The sequence below is a fragment of the Schistocerca nitens genome, chromosome 4, assembly GCF_023898315.1.
Source record: "Schistocerca nitens isolate TAMUIC-IGC-003100 chromosome 4, iqSchNite1.1, whole genome shotgun sequence".
Lineage (NCBI taxonomy): Eukaryota > Metazoa > Arthropoda > Insecta > Orthoptera > Acrididae > Schistocerca > Schistocerca nitens.
The window spans coordinates 399008227-399027021 of NC_064617.1; the positions used below are offsets into that span (position 1 = coordinate 399008227).

The 18795-nt window shown below is 42.8% G+C and overlaps 1 protein-coding gene across 1 annotated transcript in view; it reads right to left on the reverse strand.

The window, feature by feature from the left end:
• Positions 1-18795, reverse strand: part of LOC126252336 (transmembrane protein 117-like) — a 559109-nt gene that overhangs the window by 217540 nt on the left and 322774 nt on the right. The gene's annotated exons all lie outside the window — the stretch shown is intronic.

The window sequence follows — 18795 nt, forward strand, 5'->3', positions numbered from 1 at the left end:
CATTCGTGTATGGTTATCTGTGGAGCACCTGTAAGTAGACAATGGCTCAATTGATTATGACCATAAAATATAAAAAAAAATTTGTACAGAGTGATCAGAAATAGCCTGGAAAGCTTGTAAGCGTATTTCAGGATAGGTTCTCCTCAGAAATAACTTTTAAAAAAATTTCGATTCGTTTCGTCGTTTCCGAATTAATTAGCATTGAAGTTAGTCAGTCAGACCGTTGCGCGCGAAATTCGAGCAGCCCGTCAGAGACGTTGTCGTCAAGTGTGTTCTTCATTTGGTTTCCTAAAACCGAACAACAGAGCGATGCAAAAGTTGCACATGGGGCGCTAGTAAGGATCGTATCCAAGCCAAAGCCCGAACAGCCTCGTGCGCTGTCGTCTACACTATGAGAGCGACTGACACCAACTGTATCTCGCAAGCCGCTTCAGTTTTCACGCGCAACGGGATAATTGGCTAACTTCAACGCTAATTAACTCGGAAGCGACGCAAAGTGCGGAATTTTTTCTTGACAGTTATTTCTCAGCACAACCTACCGTGCAACAACCTTAAAAGCTTTTCAGGCTGTTTCTGGCCATCTTGCACGTACATTCAACAGGCTATGATGTGCGTTACGCATTGTTCGTTTTGAGCACTTGAAGAGCATAAAATATGTTCTGTATTAGATACAGAAGAGTTTCCAAGGTTTCCAAGGCTGCATATGGTGGCTGAGACAGACCCACTAAGTGTAGCTTTGCAAAACTAACAACGGCTAGCGTTATTTTGGGACACGCTTTGTTGAGAGCTGTTGCTATGGTTTGTGAAATTACATATATCAGATACCAGCAGTATTTATCTACATATGCATCTACATGGATACTCTGCAAATCACATTTAAGTGCCCGGCAGAGGGTCCATCGAACCACCTTCACAATTCTCTATTATTCCAATCTCGTATAGCGCGCGGAGAGAACGAACACATGTATCTTTCCGTACGAGCTCTGATTTCCTATACTTTATCGTGGTAATCGTTCCTCCCTATGTAGGTCGGTGTCAACAAAATATTTTCGCATTCGGAGGAGAAAGTTGGTGATTGAAATTTCGTGAGAAGATTCCGTCGCAACGAAAAACGCCTTCCTTTTAATGGCTCAAATGGTTCAAATGGCTCTGAGCACTATGGGACTCAACTGCTGAGGTCATTAGTCCCCTAGAACTTAGAACTAGTTAAACCTAACTAACCTAAAGGACATCACAAACATCCATGCCCGAGGCAGGATTCGAACCTGCGACCGTAGCGGTCTTGCGGTTCCAGACTGCAGCGCCTTTTAACCGCACGGCCACTTCGGCCGGCTCCTTTTAATGATTTTCAGCCAAATCCTGTATCATTTCTGTGACACTCTCTCCCATATTTTGCGATAATACAAAACGTTCTGCCTTTCTTTGATTTTTTTCGATGCACTCCGTCAGTCCTATCTGGTAAGGATCCCACACCGCGTAGCAGTATTCTAAAAGAGGACGGACAAGCTTAGTGTAGGCAGTCTCCTTAGTAGGTCTCTTACATTCTCTAAGTGTCCTGCCAATATAACGCAGTCTTTGCTTTGCCTTCCCCACAGCATTTTCTATGTGTTCCTTCCAATTTAAGTTGTTCCTAATTGTAATACCTAGGTATTTAGTTGAATTTACGGCTTTTAGATTAGACTGATTTATCGTGTAAGCGAAGTTTAACGAGTTACTTTTGGCACTCATATGGATGACCTCACACTTTTCGTTATTTAGGGTCAACTGCCACTTTTGCCGGCCGCGGTGGTCTCGCGGTTCTAGGCGCGCAGTCAGGAACCGTGCGACTGCTACGGTCGCAGGTTCGAATCCTGCCTCGGGCATGGATGTGTGTGATGTCCTTAGGTTAGTTAGGTTTAAGTAGTTCTAAGTTCTAGGGGACTAATGACCACAGCAGTTGAGTCCCATAGTGCTCAGAGCCATTTGAACCATTTGAACCAACTGCCACTTTTGGCACCATTCAGATATCTTTTCTAAATCGTTTTTCAGTTTGTTTTGATCTTCTGATGACTTTATTAGTCGATCTCATAGGGAACAATAAAAGTATCACAATTTGTCATTTAACTGTTTATAGTGCGCATAGTTTTCCGGTATCTAAAGAAATACAATGCTGATAAACGTAGAATTAATTACGATATACACTAATGAGCCAACTCGTTGTTAGGTTTCCGGAGGAATGTGGCACCGGGTGTCTCCACACAGGTCACGTAATTCCAGTAAATTACGGACTGGCGGTTTGTGAGCGCAGAGCTAGCACTCGATAATGTACTAGGTGTGTTACGTCGGGTTCAGATCAGGCGAGTTTGGTGAGCAACACATCAACTTTGCGTCATGGCCCTCAAACCACGGGCATTTAACCTGCTGAAAGATGCCATAGCCGTCGAGGAAGACATCAAGTATGAAGGGATTCAAGTGATCCTCATTACATTCACTTAGTCCACAGTCGACACCGTACCTTCCATTACAACTACAGATCCCTTTGAAACCAAGGTGAATGTCCCCATAACATAACACCGCCCCCACTGACTTGCGTTCGGGGCGCTGTGCGCGTTTCGAACAGCCGTTTGTTTCAAGTAGCCGTTTGCCTATAAGTAGATTTAGGTGTATCAGGACACGACTATCGACCTGAAACAACAAATGTTATCCACCCGAGCCGGCGACACGTTTCCATCGATCCACGGTCGTAACTCTGTGATCCCGTGCCCAATGCCATCGAAACTGACGATTTCGTTGAGGCAACATGGGGCAACGTAGGGTTCATCTGCTACGGAGTCCCATGTTCTACGGTGTACGCTGAACGGTGTGCTCCGAAACGCTTGTGCCTGCCTCAGCATCGTACTCAGTCGTCAGATTATCATAGGTCAGCTCCTATCGCACTTACAGAGTAGGCAGGCTTCCGGCCTCCACGTTCTGTGATGAGGTGCGTACGTCCAACGCCTTGTCGCCAATCGCAGTTTCACCGTCCTCCCACCATTTCCACTGATGCTCCCGAGAGTACCACGCGAACATCCAACTAGCTTCGCCTTTAACGAGATGCTCGGTCCCTTAATGTGCCCTTGGTCAAAGTCCTTATGTCAGCGGATTTCCTCGTTTGCGTCTCTTATCGTCGATAGAAGATTTCCTACTCGTCTACGCTCGCTTATATACTTGTTAGCGGCGCTAATATGCCTCGTTCAGTCTTTTGGTGGGCCAAGGCAACACAATCCTGGAAGTGGTCTACAGTGAAAAGCGGGCAACTTGGACAGCGACCGTTGTGGTGGTAAACTTACGGGCCAAATCTTCTGTTGCTTGCATTTCAGTATCTTTTAATTTCTGTACCTGAAACAAAATGTGATAGGCCCTATAGTTTACACAAATACTGCGGTTTATCTTTCGGAAAACAGGAGATAGATGAAGCAGCACCATCTTTCAGCCTTCTGCAGTTTACATGGTTCACAAGGAAACAGCTCTCCTTGAAAAGTTCCGAAAATATAATTTTTTTTCTGTCGGTGAGAAACCTTTCCTCTTGACAGCATTTTATCATTTATTCAAAAGCTGTGTTTTTGTTGCTGTCGACACCTCTATCAGACAAGTGCGTTAACACAGGAAACATCTAAAAGATCTCCCTATCTGTGGAAGGCAATATTGGATCGTTTCTCGAATTTATTTGTGCAGTTAAACGCTGTGCATCTCTTCACCTGTTTTCTTCACGTAAAGTGGACTATATAGACAGAACAATTACGACAAACAAATACTGTATATAACTTATACTGTATATAACCCCCGATAAGTACGTAATTTTCCTTCTGTGTCCTTAAAAGTCACAATACACTTCTACTTAACAGACTCTTACCACAACAATGGTTCAAAATGTCTCACGACTGCAGTGCGCTCGCTGAGTCTCAAGTTATTTTTGCGAGGTATTTGCAGTGGGCAGACTTCGTAATGTTCCGCCTCATCAGTGTACGATACTTTCAGAATTAACTGCGGCGTCCTTCAACAGTGAAAATATACATTCTTATAACTTTGAGACTCTCGTTAAGTACTAGCGCGGCAGCATGCAGCAATAGTAGTGCTGCATTGCGGGAATATCACCGACAAAAACAGCTGCAAAGAGGACCCATGTCAGTAACGGGCTAAAGAATCTGATGAAGAAATTCGAAGAAACAGGTGAATTAGGTGGTATAGTAGGGAGAGGGAGCCGGCTCATTCCCATGTAAGTTGCTGCTGAAGTTGCTGTAGCTATAGTACATGACTCAGATTCTGCAGCCAGTGCCGGAGTTGTGTCACGGGAATTGTCTCTCCCCTGGTCAACAGTTCAAAAAATTTGCAGTGCATTTTACGATTGTATCCCTACAAGATTTAGAATGTGCACCAAATGAAGCCCCAAGATAGGCTACAACACCTTCGTTTTTGGGCACACAAGGAAATGGGTGACATTTAGCTGGGGAATATTCTTTGGACGGACTAGGTACATTTCACTCTGCACAGTGCCGTGAATCCACAGAACTGTCGCATATAGGGCACCACTCCACCACATTCTTCTACATCTACATCTACAAGGATACTCAGAAAATCACAAAGTGCCTGGCAGAGGGTTCATCGAACCACCTTCACCATTCTCTATTATTCCAATCTCGTACAGCGCGCGGAAAGAACGTCCACTGCATTCAGCTAGTGTAGCTGTGTGGTATGGTTTCACAAGCTCCTTCGTCATCGGTCCGTTTTTCTTCGAGGAGATGACACCTCGGGGGCCTGTTAGTTGTACAGTGACATATGCGCATTATAAGGATCTCCTTGTGCGGCACTTGATTCCAGCTTTCCAAGAACGCAACTGTGCCCATATCATTATTTTCAGGCAAGATGGGACACCACCACATATCACTTGCCAAGTCAAAGATTAACTTCGAGAAACTTTCGCTAATGACTGCGTCATCTTTAGGTATTTTCAAGATGTGTGGCCTTCCAGCTCCCCCTACCTAAATCCACGTGACTTCTGGTTGTGAGGTTATATGAAAGATCGTGTCTATGGAGGATGTACCCAGTCTCCTCCAGATCTGAAGGATAGCACATGGCAACATATCGCTCTTATTACCCCTGATATACTGTGAGCAACTGTCGACCATGCCGAGTTACGGATGCAGCCTGTTGCTGAGTCGGGATATCATGCTGAACACTTGTCTTAACTTCTGAGCATGTCCTAATAAACGTGCCAGAACCATCGTTATCATGTGTTTGACCGTTCCTCCCATGTTTCTGCACGCACCACCACACTGTGACTGCCTACGGTACCACATTCCTGGTGGAAGAAAGTGGAGCTTCATTTTTTTTTTTTTTTTCAGCTTACTCCGCGAGCGCAACGATTAATGAACATATCTACGGTGTTTCAGCATCCTGCAATGTATACAGCCCGCGCTGCAGCACGCGGGACACCTTGAGTTTAATTATAAATACACGCTGTATTCTGACAACGCATCAGAAACCCTACCTCACCGATTACAGCACCTGTATATAAACAGTCTGGTCTGGCTAGTTGAAACCGATAAGAATTTTGAAACTTTTTTTTTATTTTAGTGACAAGAAAATTAAAGAATGGTTCCTAACTTAATAAATGCCATAACCTGATACCGTGAGCAATATTCTCCATGTCTCCTGACGAAATGCAGCTAAATATTTCTGTCAACCACCCACAAAATTTATTTTCAACCTTTCTGAGGCCATTACTTCTAAGCGTAATCGTTTTCACCATCATCAACATTAGCGACTTACTAAACCTTAGAACGAAAAGGGTTATCTCTGAACACTTTTACTTTTAAAATGACGAAAAATACAGGATTATTTATCTTTTCTGAGTGTTTTATTAAACCACAAACTAATGAGTCAATCAGGCAAATGGTACTGCTTATTTCGAACAACCTTTTCTTATAGAATGATGAAACAAATCTCTGTGCATCGCGAGAGCTACCCACAACTCCTTCTGAAGAAAGAAACCTAACTATCTACATTTTTCGCTAGAAACTTGTTACAAAATATACTTAATTTGTAACACCCCTGTCACTAGCGACACTTGTTTCACCCGTACCTTGCAATTCCACTTGAAAGCAACCAAGCTAAAATACGTTCATTGCACTTATTATTTGTACCTCACTTGATTACTAGACTCCTTACTTCGGAACTGCTAGAAATTAGAGGACTTCAGGATGAAAATGCTTTGTGTTTGACAGCTGCCGCTAATAATAATAATAATAACAATAATAATAATAATAATACAGTGTAAGTCCTACAGCAGTTTAGTACCCACTACATATTTACTATTGTGTTACTTCGTTTATCTATTGCGAAGTGAACAATAAAGCCATTTATAGCCCATTGCACGAACTACTTACAACTCGTAGATGGCATTCTCGTGAGTTATTTAAGCATAAGTAACGTCTATGTCTCAGTTTTACTGTCGTAGATGCATGGTACAAAGTAGAAAGTAAGGTTGTAGCCGGTGGACTATGTGAGGAAGATGTTGTTCATAACATCGTTTCACAAGCTGTAACTTCCACCACATTATGTATATTTAACGCTAGTATTTACAAAATGAAATTATTAGTAACATATGTATTCAGTATTACAGTCTTACGAAATAGTGATAGCAATAAAGATCTTTTAAAAATAATTTTTGTGACCGAGACACAATCGAGCCCTTTTTTTTCTACCCATCATAAAATTTTATGTTGTTTATAGCGGGGTAATTTCTCCCAGATTGGGGACCGCTAACCTAGGAAGTACTGTGAAGATAGATATCAATTAACCTCACTGGAATGTTGCTGCTCACAGCAACAGGTGGTCAAAGTCTGCTAGAATTTTCGATATTCATCACTGAACAAAGCATCGTGCAGCTTACTCATGTTACCCAAAGTTGTATTAGACAGAATATCACAGCTTCACAGATATCATTGCTTCAGAAATTTGATACAGCTTCGCGTACGCCTGAACGTCGCCGCCAAGGTTATAGGAAACAACCCCTTTAAGTCGTTATGTCTAAGAGAGAAATGCGGCATACACTTTTATGTACCACTATTGCAGAAAGTGGGACTCTTGCAGTTTTACAGAAGAAATGGCTCTGAGCAAAATGGTTCAAATGGCTCTGAGCACTATGGGACTTAACATGTGTGGTCATCAGTTCCCTAGAACTTAGAACTACTTAAACCTAACTAACCTAAGGACATCACACACATCCATGCCCGAGGCAGGATTCGAACCTGCGACCGTAGCGGTCGCACGGTTCCAGACTGAAGCGCCTAGAACCGCTCGGCCACCAACGGCCGGCGCAGTTTTACACATTTGGAAAACAACGTAGGCTTCTAGGTTTTGAAGAAATTTTCTTTCTTTCTTTTTAGTGTTCCCTGCCTCAGCCTGTAAAAACGGAACCTTTATGGGATTGCATTGTTGTCTGTCTGTCTGTCTGTTTAGCTATCCATCTGTCAGTCCGACTGTTAAGAACACTTTTTTCTCAGGAGCGAGAAGATATATCAAGTTAAAACTTATGTCAAATACTAAAGTCTACGTTCACTTGGTGGTGTACAAATTTTAAGCTTCTGAATCAATGTAATCAAACTATTCGGCCATTTATGTCACATATTTTGATACTAGAAACTCACTCACCCAAACCTGTACGGTACCTACCTTTGACGTAGAACTATACAATCTAGAAAGAAGCAAGATTTCACAATACAAATAATGGAAAAAAATCGAAAATTATTAATTTATAATTATATAGCAAGAAAAATAATTTTTTGTTATTTTTATCCTTCTGTTTGTCCGTCTGTTGAGACCTCATTTTCTCTTGAACAGGTTGGCTCATCAAGTTCAGATTTACGTCACGTACTGAGGTCTATGACCCATTGGCGGCGAAAAGTTTTTAAGCGTAAAAGTCAATGTAGTCAAAAGATACGACCATTTATGTCACATATTTTGTTACTCGCAGGCTCATGCATCAAAACCTATAGGGTACTTCCAGTTGACGTACAATCATGAAATTCTGGAAGTTACAAGGCTTGACAGTGCAAGTAAAAAAATGCTAAAATTGTTCCATTGTAATTACACTCCTGGAAATTGAAATAAGAACACCGTGAATTCATTGTCTCAGGAAGGGGAAACTTTATTGACACATTCCTGGGGTCAGATACATCACAAGATCACACTGACAGAACCACAGGCACATAGACACAGGCAACAGAGCATGCACAATGTCGGCACTAGTACAGTGTATATCCACCTTTCGCAGCAATGCAGGCTGCTATTCTCCCATGGAGACGATCGTAGGGATGCTGGATGTAGTCCTGTGGAACGGCTTGCCATGCCATTTCCACCTGGCGCCTCAGTTGGACCAGCGTTCGTGCTGGACGTGCAGACCGCGTGAGACGACGCTTCATCCAGTCCCAAACATGCTCAATGGGGGACAGATCCGGAGATCTTGCTGGCCAGGGTAGTTGACTTACACCTTCTACAGCACGTTGGGTGGCACGGAATACATGCGGACGCGCACTGTCCTGTTGGAACAGCAAGTTCCCTTGCCGGTCTAGGAATGGTAGAACGATGGGTTCGATGACGGTTTGGATGTACCGTGCACTATTCAGTGTCCCCTCGACGATCACCAGTGGTGTACGGCCAGTGTAGGAGATCGCTCCCCACACCATGATGCCGGGTGTTGGCCCTGTGTGCCTCGGTCGTATGCAGTCCTGATTGTGGCGCTCACCTGCACGGCGCCAAACACGCATACGACCATCATTGGCACCAAGGCAGAAGCGACTCTCATCGCTGAAGACGACACGTCTCCATTCGTCCCTCCATTCACGCCTGTCGCGACACCACTGGAGGCGGGCTGCACGATGTTGGAGCGTGAGCGGAAGACGGCCTAACGGTGTGCGGGACCGTAGCCCAGCTTCATGGAGACGGTTGCGAATGGTCCTCGCCGATACCCCAGGAGCAACAGTGTCCCTAATTTGCTGGGAAGTGGCGGTGCGGTCCCCTACGGCACTGCGTAGGATCCTACGGTCTTGGCGTGCATCCGTGCGTCGCTGCGGTCCGGTCCCAGGTCGACGGGCACGTGCACCTTCCGCCGACCACTGGCGACAACATCGATGTACTGTGGAGACCTCACGCCCCACGTGTTGAGCAATTCGACGGTACGTCCTCCCGGCCTCCCGCATGCCCACTATACGCCCTCGCTCAAAGTCCGTCAACTGCACTTACGGTTCACGTCCACGCTGTCGCGGCATGCTACCAGTGTTAAAGACTGCGATGGGGCTCCGTATGCCACGGCAAACTGGCTGACACTGACGGCGGCGGTGCACAAATGCTGCGCAGCTAGCGCCATTCGACGGCCAACACCGCGGTTCCTGGTGTGTCCGCTGTGCCGTGCGTGTGATCATTGCTTGTACAGCCCTCTCGCAGTGTCCGGAGCAAGTATGGTGGGTCTGACACACCCGTATCAACGTGTTCTTTTTTCCATTTCCAGGAGTGTATATCTCAAAAATATCTATTTGCCATTAGAACATAGATTGCATTCATCATCCGTTAAAAGCATAGTAGGCGAACATTATTGCGTAGAAACATAAAATGTTAAATAGTTTTCATGTTTTAGTTAGTAAATAAAACATATTTTATTAACTCTTCTCTATCTACACGTATAAACTGAAGGCCCCTACTCGCTTCTTGTCTGGGATAATCTAAGGAACTACTTAGATATTTTGATACGATCTTGATAATCCCGGGACCGATGTCTTGCCAGTGGATAACAGGCAAATATCGTTGAGGTTATCGATTCCCAGGATGGAAGTTATGTATTCACTTTTTACGAAACCGTCAGTGCGCGAGTCCTACTAGCACTTGGCTAATTTTTCATTTTATTTTCACATCAAAGACAGAATTTAAGTAGTATGGGTTTTACGTCTTTTTCTGTATACGCTCTGTAACTGCCTGTTATCGAATTATTGTTTCTCGTTTTGTGCTGTTCATTAAAAAGTTATTTCTTTTGAAAAAAATATTTCTATGCGCGTAAAATTGTATGTTCATGTGAGAAACTTAAAACATGAGGAGACGAGTTTCAAAATGAATCGATAGGCCGCTATATGAAGCGGTAACAGAGGAGTCTGCAGAGACGTTGTGTGTGGGCGAAGGAATAGCGTGTTTATAGGAGCATCTTTGTAGACTATTCTTTTTCGTGAATAACGCTGACTGTGAACGTAAAGGTCGTAAAGATCATAGTGATTCTCGTTATAAATTATTACGTCAGAAAGTAATAAAGTGAAAACGTACATCAGTAAAGTGGACTGAGGTTTGCAAAGCGATTTGATTTAGATGCATAGCGCAGACTGTGACATTACGATATGAACGAATCGATGTGCGTCTTGTCATGGACTAATATTTCACAAGGCAATTTGAAAGCTACAATGGTCGAACAGTGGAGTAATGTGTTTGTTAAGTGCATTGTTTTCGATGCACAACAAGGTCTGTGAAGCTAAATCTACTGAAGTGTTCCTTGTCACGAACTATCCTCTCACGAAATAATTTGACAAATAATGTTTGCACAAAGAAGTAAAGTGTTTACTAAGTAGACTGTTTATGACACTGAGCTCGTGCTGTGAACTATAAATATGAATGTACTGAAGCGTGTCTCGTCATAAACAAATATCTCTGAAAAAATATAAAAGCTGCAATGTTCGGACAGTGGTGAGAAACGTTTATTAAGTGCAGTGACGTTAGTAGACATTAAGTTTTTCTGTCTAAAGGACCTCTCTTCTACGTTGCGGACAACTGGTACTTCATAAGCGGTAAGACTGTAAATAAAGCATTTAGTAGTGCATCGCTCTACGAGTTTCCATTTTCAAGAGGGCAATTACAGAGCTAATTCTTGATGAGAATTACAGTAATATGGTTTATGGGCCGCCAACGTGCGATGACGAGACGCCGTTTCCCACAGCTAAGTGTTTCTTCATATGATTTCTCATTGTTGTTATATTTGTCACATAGTAACTTAATTCCTGAATGTTTTAAATTACACTATCAGTAAATTCGAAAGACAATAGTGAAACTAATTTTATTTACTAAACGCTTTTTCACGGCATAGTATGATATATTTACAAATACTTTCTGTTTTGACATTGTTTCCAACCTTGTACCATTCACGTGGGCTACACATTCATCCACAGTGATAAAAAATTTTCCATCTTACATTTTCTTCATATTTTACTGCTTGTTGATATGTATTTGAGGTGTTTGTTTGTATTATTTCTTTCCGTTGCATGTTTATCCATAAGTCAAATTACATGTTGCTTTCAATATGCTTTCAATATGAAGGATCTATTATTGTTTTTATTAATTTTTTATAGTTAGAAGACGTATATGTGAATATAGAGGTTGTAATGGGTTCAAGTGCAGATCAGTGTGTTGGTTGTTTTTGCTCTGTCTAACAGTTTTCCACAGACACACCACAAACTTTATTACTTCATGTTTCCTGTACAGTCACAACTGCACCAGTAAGCAGACTACCTCTGTCAGTTTAGGTCAATCGTTTTGCATCCACATGTCCACACTGCAGTACCTGAGCTGCTGCCCAGGAGAAAATAAGACTTAATGGCTTGTTCTTGCCACATGTAGTTGGAGGTACTAACTAACCTAAAAACATACTACTCCTAATAGCTATAAAGCTATAACTATTAGTCTGCAAATGATTTACGTACTGACATAATGTTGTTCAGTACACTGTCCTCAGTCATCAACAGAAGTATCTGTAACTATACCCATTACACCCTGTATATGGTTTATTACAATTTCTGCCTTCATGGTTTTGTAAAACATCGTTGAAACATATTTTGGTGAGACAAATAACAAAGTTTCAAGTGACAGTTGACTATGAAGTCCCAAGTAGCTCTTAGTGTCTTTATCCATCTGGAACATTCCTTCATATCATACATGGAGATGCCATGGCATCATCTGAAGTCTTTCTCATGGCTGCGACCTCACGCACTTGCAGAGATGTGCAGCATGTGAGACAAATTACATGATGTGTTGCTTCAAAGATTATCTAGGAAATGCTTATTGGCGGTACTGGAAAATTTTCTGCACCGCTACACTTGGTAAAGTTAGCCAGGCTCATTTTGAGCACTGCGACAGGGTTAAATATGATAAAGTCCCAGTACAATGTTTAATGACCTGTAACCATCTAACTACATTCAGAGCAGTTGCGAGATTGGACTATTGGTCTGGAAAACGTTTATCGCTAACACTCAATACACTGGCTCTAACCAGTTTCTAGTAACGTCCATCACTAAATATCACAAAGAGAATACAGGATAACTCTTCCAAAATCACTAAGGATCGTGAGCTACCGACCGCTGAAACTGTGAATGTTCGGAAAAAAACACCATCGCTTTAGAGGACCTACAAGCTATCCCACAACAACTTACATAAAATGTTAAAAAATTTTTGCCTTTTAACCAGTCAGCCTCAGGAGTTGAATGAAAGCATTCCCATTGTTTCTTTCCCCCACCTCACTCACCTGGGAAGTCCTGCCACCAGCCAAGGTTTTTCGTCAGTTCGTTTCCAACAGATGTTAGAAAACAGCTTCTGTCATGAGAAAGTTTCTAGCTCTTGACCCAGCCAAGTAGGCTCTGTTCGCAACTCACTGATTAGCGAAAGACCAATCCCATACAGGCTGGACAAAGTTGTGCTCATGTTTCCTGAACAGTCAACACGGTACTGCCACGGCGTGACCAGGAATGATGTTACTCATTTAACTTGATTTCAGACCAGTTCAGTATTTATTCCTACAGCTGTAGAGTCCTAAATCTCATTCCAATAAAAATATTTTAATTCGCCTTCAACTGGCACGAAATACACTCCTGGAAATTGAAATAAGAACACCGTGAATTCATTGTCCCAGGAAGGGGAAACTTTATTGACACATTCCTGGGGTCAGATACATCACATGATCACACTGATAGAACCACAGGCACATAGACACAGGCAACAGAGCATGCACAATGTCGGCACTAGTACAGTGTATATCCACCTTTCGCAGCAATGCAGGCTGCTATTCTCCCATGGAGACGATCGTAGGGATGCTGGATGTAGTCCTGTGGAACGGCTTGCCATGCCATTTCCACCTGGCGCCTCAGTTGGACCAGCGTTCGTGCTGGACGTGCAGACCGCGTGAGACGACGCTTCATCCAGTCCCAAACATGCTCAATGGGGGACAGATCCGGAGATCTTGCTGGCCAGGGTAGTTGACTTACACCTTCTAGAGCACGTTGGGTGGCACGGGATACATGCGGACGTGCATTGTCCTGTTGGAACAGCAAGTTCCCTTGCCGGTCTAGGAATGGTAGAACGATGGGTTCGATGACGGTTTGGATGTACCGTGCACTATTCAGTGTCCCCTCGACGATCACCAGTGGTGTACGGCCAGTGTAGGAGATCGCTCCCCACACCATGATGCCGGGTGTTGGCCCTGTGAGCCTCGGTCGTATGCAGTCCTGATTGTGGCGCTCACCTGCACGGCGCCAAACACGCATACGACCATCATTGGCACCATGGCAGAAGCGACTCTCATCGCTGAAGACGACACGTCTCCATCCGTCCCTCCATTCACGCCTGTCGCGTCACCACTGGAGGCGGGCTGCACGATGTTGGGGAGTGAGCGGAAGACGGCCTAACGGTGTGCGGGACCGTAGCCCAGCTTCATGGAGACGGTTGCGAATGGTCCTCGCCGATACCCCAGGAGCAACAGTGTCCCTAATTTGCTGGGAAGTGGCGGTGCGGTCCCCTACGGCACTGCGTAGGATCCTACGGTCTTGGCGTGCATCCGTGCGTCGCTGCGGTCCGGTCCCAGGTCGACGGGCACGTGCACCTTCCGCCGACCACTGGCGACAACATCGATGTACTGTGGAGACCTCACGCCCCACGTGTTGAGCAATTCGGCGGTACGTCCACCCGGCCTCCCGCATGCCCACTATACGCCCTCGCTCAAAGTCCGTCAACTGCACATACGGTTCACGTCCACGCTGTCGCGGCATGCTACCAGTGTTAAAGACTGCCATGGAGCTCCGTATGCCACGGCAAACTGGCTGACACTGACGGCGGCGGTGCACAAATGCTGCGCAGCTAGCGCCATTCGACGGCCAACACCGCGGGCCCTGGTGTGTCCGCTGTGCCGTGCGTGTGATCATTGCTTGTACAGCCCTCTCGCAGTGTCCGGAGCAAGTATGGTGGGTCTGACACACCGGTGTCAATGTGTTCCATTTTCCATTTCCAGGAGTGTAGTTTCTGTCCGCATTTCACTTCTCTTTCTTGACTTTACATTTTTTTCTCTCCTTATTTTCTTTTCTTTTACATTTCTTCCATGACTTTCTGTTCTTTACATTACTTTCCATCCTTTATTTTTTACATTAAGTTCCTTAATTTCTATTTCTTACACTTCTTTCCTTACTTTCTTTTCTTTTTGTGTTGCTTTGCCTTATTACCCTTTCTTCTTTTATTTTACATTTCTTTCGTTACTTCACTTTCTTTACAGTTCTTCCCTTACTTTCATTTCCTTACATTTCTTTCCGCTCTTTCGTTTCTTTGCATTCCTTTCCTTACTTTCATTTCTTTATACTTCTTTACTTGCTTTAATTTCCTTGCATTTATTTCCTCCCTTTTATTTCTTAACTTTATTTTCTTTTCATTTCTTTATTTACTTTCTTTCCTTTAGATTCATTTTCTTTCCATTTCTTTCCATTTCAGTACATTCCAACACATTCCTTTCCTTTACATCTGAATACATTCCTTTCCATTACATTTTAGCATATTCGAATTCATTCCACTACATTAATTTCCTATACATTTCAAGAGATTAGAATACAGTCCTTTTCCTTTTTCGCCTTTTTTCGTTTCTATTCTTGTCATTTGCTTTCTTTTCTGCTAACATATTGCTCTACTGTGCGCACTGCAGCTCTATACGATTGTTGAGATATTACTGCCCAAGTCTGTACCACTCTTCAATGGTGACCCTCTTGAAACATTCCAGCGCTGTGAAAGGAGGCTTTCTGTGGAAACGAACCACAAGTTACAACTTTCCCCAAAAGTTCTCAATTAGGGTCTTGTTAGCAGATAGCACAGGCTATTCGATTTGTTTGGTCGTGCCTTCTGCAGGAAGGTGTTCTCGAAGTGGGCGTAGTGTTCTCATTCATTATCATACTACAAAACAGATCCATGTCTGATATTTCGACTTCAGGGCTGGATACTAGGTCAGAGAGCCCGCATCTCGTGGTCGTGCGGTAGCGTTCTCGCTTCCCACGCCCGGGTTCCCGGGTTCGATTCCCGGCGGGGTCAGGGATTTTCTCTGCCTCGTGATGGCTGGGTGTTGTGTGATGTCCTTAGGTTAGTTAGGTTTAAGTAGTTCTAAGTTCTAGGGGACTGATGACCAGAGATGTTAAGTCCCATAGTGCTCAGAGCCATTTGAACCATTTGAACTAGGTCAGAGAATGCTGTCTCAATACTACATAGCCTTCAAATTGCCTAGATAGTGAAAAGAGGCGTCCATAGTACGTAAATATTACCAACACAAAGCATGGCTGACCCACCTGCCAGGTGCACATGTGAACGGCTCCATTACACAATTGCTGTATATGGCGATTTCCTGTTGTCAAAAGAATGCTGAGAAAGAGATCCCTGACACAAAAGAAGCAACTTATTGAAGTCCATTTTATTAGGAAGGAAAGTTGCTACTCACCATATAGTAGAGATGCTGAGTCGCGATAGGCACAACAAAAAGATTCACACAATTATAGCTTTCGACCATTAAGGCCTTTGTCAGCAATAGACACACATACACACACGCACACAAAACACACACACACACACACACACACACACACACACACACACACACACACACACACTGCTGACTTGTGTGCAAGCTGCGTTTGCGTGAGTGTGTGTGTGTGCGTGTGTGTATGTGTGTCTATTGCTGACAAAGGCCTCAATAGCCGAAAGCTATAATTGTGTGAACCTTTTTGTTGTGCCTATCACGATTCAGCATCTCCGCTATATGGTGAGCAGCAACTTTCTTTCTTAACATTGTTACATTCCATCCTGGATTTTCCATTCTTTGGAGTCAATTTTAGTGAGATGAGTAACAAAGTTTTGCATGATCATTACCTAACAAATCCCAGATGATGCTTCATATTTTTACTCATTTGCTTGATTTTGGTCCTATCCAGCATTCCCCTTCACCGTTGTAATGCACTGATGTCACTTCATATAAATTATTTTAAATAAGTTTACAACAGCAAGAACTTGTTTCTATGTAAAACTGATTTCTCTTTCTTTTTTTTTTTTGATTAACTTTTCTCTTTTATTTTCCTTCTTTTCTATTTTCTTTTTTTCTTCCTTTCTTCTCTATTAATTTTTTCTCCTAACTTCTTTCTCCTATTTTCCCTTCTCTGAGTTTTCTTATTTTCTCTTTTCTATTTATTTCTCTTTTCTAGTTTCTGTTTCTTCCTATTTCTTTTTGCTGTTTTTTCCTCTTTATTATTTTATTTATTTCATCTTTCTTATTTTCTGTTCTTCCCTTTTTCCCTTTTCTGTTTTTCCTATTTTTGATTTTTTGTGTTTTTTCCTTTTCTTCCCTTGTCTTTTATTTCTCTAACTTTTGGACTTTGCATGTCAATAGCACATTAGATGGATCCGCCGTATTCAGCGAGTATTTACTAATTGCCTGATATGCGAGAAATAGTCAGAGCGTGTGCTTCGATAAGTGCCGAAGTGATAACGAATACCACTCAATAAACGATAAGGAGATTGCAACACTGCATTGATACCAACGGTCATCACTTCGAACACCTTCGATAAATGGACGTTCATGCCACCTTTGTGACCTTCGTTGACTTTAAAAGACCTTACTGTTACACATCAGTGGATTTGTCTCGATAACCGCTATCAGAAATTAAGTACCAAACTAAAGCATCCCATTAAAAAAAAAAAAAAAAAAAAAACAAGTTGACCTTCATATCTCTGAAGCGACCCCACCTAGCAACAAAAAACCAACACATTATGGCCTGCGTTGTTGCATGCATCTTTTGTCCCACAAACTTTTCAACTACTATCATACTTTCAGAGTTATTCTCTGTGGCAGTAGTTAGTGACTCACCCTATATAGTTATGGCAGACTGTCAAATAAGGTATTAAGTTTCTTCGCCGAAAAATATTTTCTTATTGAGATGTATATCAGTTGAATACCCACTGCTCTGCTGTCAAAACTTCCTTATCAGAAATTCTCTGACAGAAACTGATCGAGTATTTGTGAAAATGTGGGCGCTTCTTTCGTCCTCCATTATTTGATGTGTTGGGCTGTATTGGTGCAGTAAAATGACGCTTCTGATAATCAATACCACGTAACTCATAATTTTCAGTCTGTGTGATCCAGAAATTTTAAGCACATCACAGTGCTCGCCGGGACGGCAGTTTCCAAGAACACAGTGAGTAAAAACAGTGCTACATCACGGTTACCCTTAATGATAAATCTGACAACATTCACTCATATTGCAATAACTGTAATGCAAAAACAAAACTTACGACAAAAAAAAGAGAAAGGAAAACGAGAAAGAAAGAGAGGAGAGAGAGGGGAAAAGAGAGAGAGAGAGAAGTGGAATGAGAATTACAACGGTTCTAAACTTTGAATAATAACGACTGGAGATTGTGGTATGGTAGGGTAAGTGTGGCAGCTGATGTTAAGGGGCAGGTTATTCCATGGTCGAAAGCTTGTAGCGCAGACAATTTTGTGCTATGAGGAAGAACTAAATGTAATTAAGAATGTAGGAACTGAGATCCTTGTGAGACTTCCTAATGCCATGACATTATATTCAAGGATCTATATTTGGGATTGTGTTTTCTGGGAGTTGTTGGAATAACGAAAGGGTGTGTTTGGCGACGTCTTGAACTCTAAGTGACCTCTCTATAAATGGGTAATATGATAATAGAATGATAGGTTAGTTACAATAGCAGACTCTGTTCAAATACTACTGGAAATATTTTTCATATTTCCAAAATAAGGAGTGTACTTCATGAGCTGTTTTCTAACAAAGTGCACATGGTGACCCATAAAAGCGTATAAACAGACTCCAGCAATGATGTTAAAGGTATTTAACAGCACTACACGTTCAATTCTTAAATATAGTAATCGTTATTTTTACAGGGACGGTGATAGCAGAATTATCTAAATTGCAATGGAGCCCTGCCTCTTGTACATATATAAGAGAATTCATTAAAGATTTACGTGAGGGCCTATACTAGTAATCAAGTCGATACGCTCTGATTCTGCACATGAAAACCTGCGCCGGGGCAAGATCTCTAACACCAATTTCGCGCGTTTCTGGAACAAATGGCTTGCAATTAGGCTATCCACGCACGACTTCTGGGGCGACTAAAGTTCTCAAATTTCTCTGCCGCCGTTCCTTTCCAACAGTACTATTCACGTGATAGGAAAACCGAAGTGCCTAATACTTCGATATATGTGAGGTAACACTAACTGAGATGTTGGATCGGACCAGGGCTATTCCTCACTAGCTAACAGAGATGCTTCTACTCGGAGCAGGTGGGAAATCCAATCCTGGCCCAGACCTTCACACGTCGCTTCAGAAGCACTTTGAAGATTGTTAACGGATTCTGGTGCAGTATCGTCATTGCACTGTACGAGCGCCATCCACATATTAGAACCACTATTGATGTGCCATCTAGGCCAGCTGG